We start from the raw sequence: 5,183 nt of genomic DNA on the forward strand, positions 1-5,183 counted from the left end.
ATTGCTCATCATGTTGCACATCATCCTTGGAAACTAGCCAAAAAACTCTTTGTATTGCATCTGCACCTTATCTCCAAGCTAAAATGTCTTATTTGAATAGTTGACTACATCGATAGCACACTTCATAGAGCAACCATTTGGTTTCAACTCCTCATGAGTGAGGGTTCTCTCTCAACTCTATTGTGCTCCTCTTTTCCATGTCCTAATGCAGGAAGTTATGCATCATCTACAAACATATCAAGTGGTAATACCTGGCCACAAAATAGAAAGATCTTTGAGCTTTGAACTGAGAGGCTGCACCATCTGGCCATACTCAGCCACGCTCTAAAGAATGGCCTTTCTATTTCAACCACTTGTCGTGGAGAATAAAGTAATATTGTACAAAGAGAGTATCATACAACTTATCATTAGATATGTAAAAATGAAGTGCCTTTTCTGCATCATCTCTAGTGTTCCTAACATATGTTATGCAAACAAGTATCATAACTTGATTAGACCACCGGTGCATGGATTTATCTCTTTTTGCATCTTAAACGAGTAATTCCTTGCAAAATCAATAACTGAAATAGCACCAGATGGAAACTTCATAAAGCTCTCTTTGAACTATTGTGCTTGCCATCAAAAAATGAAGTTGTGCTTGATGAAGCATGTAAGATAAGAGGAGAATAGGTCAATAAAAGTAGAGCTTCTCATTCATTTCACCACCAAGTTCTTTCTTTTCTTCTCAATGTCCCACATGCATCCACTTGCCTTGTTGAGACATCTATAAAGATCTTCACAGTCATGTCCTTGTTGTCCACTAAAGTCTCATTAGGACACATTGTCGACGTCTTAACTCCACATCTACCACAATCCCTTAATAAGTATTTTTTTGCATGGTATTTTGAATCGTGAGGCTTTGGACACATAAGTGATACCCACACATTGGTGATGCTATGATATATTGCTTGGTTTTGCCATATCCACTGATCTGGATCATCATTTTTGCAATAAACAAAACATATGCATCCATGACCCTTTCCATGGTGCTCAAACTTGTTTTTTTCTCATCAAATTAAATGCTTCCTTAAAATATATCATTTGTACATGATATACACAACAATATGTATGCCACTTCTTCAAGTTTTGGACAAAGTAAGGCTTTAATGCCTCAAAGCATCTAAGAGATTTTTATGCTTTTGGATGGCCCTTTTGAATCTTTGGTATAACTCAACCTGTGACATTAAAAATTCAAAATCATGAGGTTATTTTTTCATTTAAAATAATAATTGGTACTGTGCTAGAACGTATTGGTATCCTTATCTAGTACAGTATACATTTGGGAATCCACAATATCAATTTGGTACTTTATAGTACCAATCTAAGACTTTACATCTCAGAACTTTGGTATTGTGCTAGGAAATATGATAGAGTACTAGACCTATTTAATAAACCCTTTTGGTTCTATACAAAATCCAATTTGGTACTATACAAAATCAATTTGCTACTTTACAAAAAAATAAAATAGTGCTATGCTTTGAAATATAATAGAGTATTTTAGCCATTTGGTACTACAAAGTACCAATTTCAAACTTCATAGAGGCATTTGGTACTATTATAGGAAATATAAGAGTACTAGAGCCCTTTGATACCCCCATTTCATACCATGTTGTACCAATTTGAATATTTATAGTAGCCTTTTGGTATTGTGAATGTACTAGAGTACTAGATCTTTTTTATTATGTACAATGGAAATTACGTGCTTCACAGAAGCATTTGGTAGTTTATAGTACCCTTTTGGTACTATGCTAGGGAATGTAATAGAATACTACATCCATTTGGTATTGTATTTGAAAAATTATAGGAAGACTTTTGGTACTATACTATGAGATACAATACACTAGTGGAGCCATTGTGTCACCCCATTTGGCAAAGTACAGTATCATGATGGAACTACAAAGTACAAATTTGGTACAACACTAGCAATGTGCTTCGTCAGGTAATCAGTTGCCACAATGATGTAGCATGCCTAGGAGTACTGTGTCGCAAGACTGATAGGTCCAATGAAGTCAATGCCCCATTTTTTGAAGGGTTGTTGTGCTATTAGGGGGTCAACTCCATCTTATCCTTGCGCACAAGTACCTTAGTCCTCTGGCACTCAATGCAGTGTTTTACAAATTTAGTAGCATCACGGAATAGGGTGGGCCACCATAGTTGGCATTGTAGTACCTTACGGGCTGTTGTATCCCCACTAAAGTGTCCTCTAGCTATTCCACTATACGCTTCTCTCAATACATCATGCATCTCGTGCTCACACACACATCTACGCAACAAACTGTCTTGTCCTAGCCTATAGAGTTGGCTGGCGATCAGTTGGTATGGCTGGATCTTTAAGATAAGTCTCCTTAGCCTGGCTTTCTCAATAGGTCTCTCAGGTAGACCCTTCTCTAGCACTTGAACTATATCATCGGCCCAATATGGAGTCAGATCGGCTCTAAACAAGTCTCTTTTGCTAGACAGGCCAAAGAGATGAGCGTCCGGTAGGTCGTCAGATATGCCTTGTCCAGCAGCTTCTCCTGTAGGTATGCGGGACATGTGATCAACCATGTAGTGTTTCTTTCCCTTACGTACAACCACAGAGAAATCGAATTCCAACAAGAGAAGTAACGATCTAGCTATGCGACATGTAGCGCACGGCTTGTTCACAAGATAAAGCAAGGCTTGATGGTCAACGAAAAAGACGAAGGGAGTGGCCAACAGATAATGCCTAAATTTCTTTACAGCAAACACCATGGCTAACCCTTCCCTTTCAGTAGTGGAATAGTTCATCTCCATTTTAGTGAGCTACCTGCTGGCAAAACTCACGGGGTAATCTAGGTTATGCTCACCAAGCTGGCATAGAACAGCTCCAATAGCAAACTTAGAGGCATCTATGTGTACATGAAACGTTATGCTCCAGTCTAGGGCTCGTAAGATTGGTGCAGTGGTGAGAGCCTTCTTCAACTCTTCATATGCACATTGGCATTCCTCAGTCCACTCAAATATGATTAGCAGCTTGTACAATGGTCTGGCAATCAATGCGTAATTCAGTACAAAGCGTCGATAGTATCCTGCATGGCCTAAGAAACATTGAACGCCCTTGTAGTTAATGGGTGGTGGTAGGTCGATAATGACCCTGACTTTTGAGAAGTCAGTGGCAATGCCATTCCTTGGCACTATGTACCCTAGGATACATCCATGCTTCACCTAGAACTGGCACTTTAAGAGATTCAACAAGAAGTTGTATAATCGACACCGTTCAAAGACAGCTCACAACTTTTCTTAGTGTTCAGCCCAACTAGAGTGTATGCATAAGTCGTCTACGAACACCTCTAGCTCGCGTCTAAGCATATCCTTGAAGATGGTGCACATTAATTGTTGAAAGATCGCAAGCGCATTCATTAGCCCAAAGGGCATAATGATGTAGGCGAATACACCCCACTCCATGGTGAAGGAAGTCTTGTGCATGTCATCAGGGTGCACTTGCACTTGATTATAGCCAAAGAAGCCATCCAGGAAGCTGTAGGCTTCTTTGCCTGCTACCCTCTCCAGCATGTGCTCGGTATACGGTAAGGGGTAGTTGTCCCTCTTCGTAGCGGCATTAACTTTCTTGTAATTCATGCACACTCGAATTTTACCATTCCTTTTCATAGCGATCACTATAGGTGATACCCAATCCATGTGCTCAATCTCATATATAAATCCCGCCTTCAGGAGCTTATCGATTTCCTCCTTCACTGCATAGGCGTGTTTGGGATTCATAGGGTGTCGTTGCTTTGTTGGCACCGCATCTGGAACCATTGGGATATTATGGGTCACAACCCTAGGATCGACTCCTTTAAGTTTCTCCAAGGACCAAGCAAACACGTCGACATACTCTCGTAGGAGAGCAACAAGTTTAGCCTCCTCATCCTTGGTCAAGTCGTCAGCAATGGACACAGGTCGAGGCTTCTCGCCTTCCCCTGCCAAGTTGACTTCCTTGACCTTGGCAGGTCCCTCAATTGGCTCACTGGTTTGCCCTTGTCTCTTTGCTCCTAGCAAAATCACCACTCTATCACCCTTCTTAAACTTTGTGAAGCATTTGGGGAGATCCTGCGGCTTCTTTTGCCTCTCTGCTTCTGAGTCCTTAGTTCGCTTCCTGGCCTCCTCCTTTAGCCGTCTGTGCCTTAGGTGGACTGGCAAGTCCGCTTTGGTGCGTCTGACCTTATAGGGTTGGGGTATTTCAGGATCACTCTCCGTACTGACTTCTGACTCCGAGTTAAACTCACATCCCTCACTTGAGGAAGGAGTTTCGTCAGGGTTCACATAGGTCTCCTCTTCACTAAGTTCTTCCACATAGTGAACAGGAGTGTCACTCGGTGGATGGGTTACATAGGGCCCTAGTGGTCTGGGTATGCTTGTTGGGTTCATCTCTAGCCTAGGAATGGCCAGTCTTGCGTCATTTGGTGCTGGAAGCGCCAACTGGGCTCCCCTGCCCACAGAGGTTAGGTGGCATGTTGCCTAAGTATGGAGGGTTGTATTGCTGTGCATATGGGAATCTCCTTGGCAGTCTACAATGTAATGCGTCATGACCGAACCTACCGCACTTCGAGCACGACCTAGATCTAGGATCTTAGCACTCGGCTGGGAGGTGGTTACCGCCATAGTGTATACACTGCACATGCGATCGCACAAGTTTCCTCATTTGGTCTTGCAATCGTGCAAGCTCCATTCTCACCTCAGCCAGCTCCTGGCCTTGGTCATCACACTTTCCCTTATCCTGTATGCTAGAGTTCTCTCTCTCTCCTAAAACTATTGACCGCTCTGGAGCTCTCTGACTTATATTGTCCCGACTGGTGTTCCTCATGCTTCGCTCCCTAAGCTGATCGTCCACCGTTATTGCCTCTTCAAAGACTCTAACTAACACGTCTCGGTGTAGAGTGGAGTTACTAGCCAAAGTCTTGTAGAGCTCCTCGCTTCGAATTCCATTTATAAATACGGTAGACGCAGCCTTCTCGTTAGGTCACTCATTTGCAAGGATCCTCTTGAAGAGGCTACGCACATGAGTGGCATAGTCCCTTACGTCTTCCTTTTCCCTCTAACTGACATTCATCAACCGGACGATGAGATTGTCGGAGTACCCTGCCTCAGAGAATCTCTTGATAAAGAGGTCCTTAAGATGGGCA

At 42.5% G+C, this 5,183-nt stretch overlaps 1 pseudogene; it reads right to left on the bottom strand.

Moving 5' to 3' along the window:
* Positions 1-340: 340 nt before the first annotated feature.
* Positions 341-1,080, bottom strand: LOC148028865 (uncharacterized; annotated as a pseudogene).
* Positions 1,081-5,183: the final 4,103 nt, after the last annotated feature.

This window comes from Lygodium microphyllum, chromosome 11, assembly GCF_053477565.2.
Source record: "Lygodium microphyllum isolate KBCC chromosome 11, Lygodium_microphyllum_v1.1.10, whole genome shotgun sequence".
Lineage (NCBI taxonomy): Eukaryota > Viridiplantae > Streptophyta > Polypodiopsida > Schizaeales > Lygodiaceae > Lygodium > Lygodium microphyllum.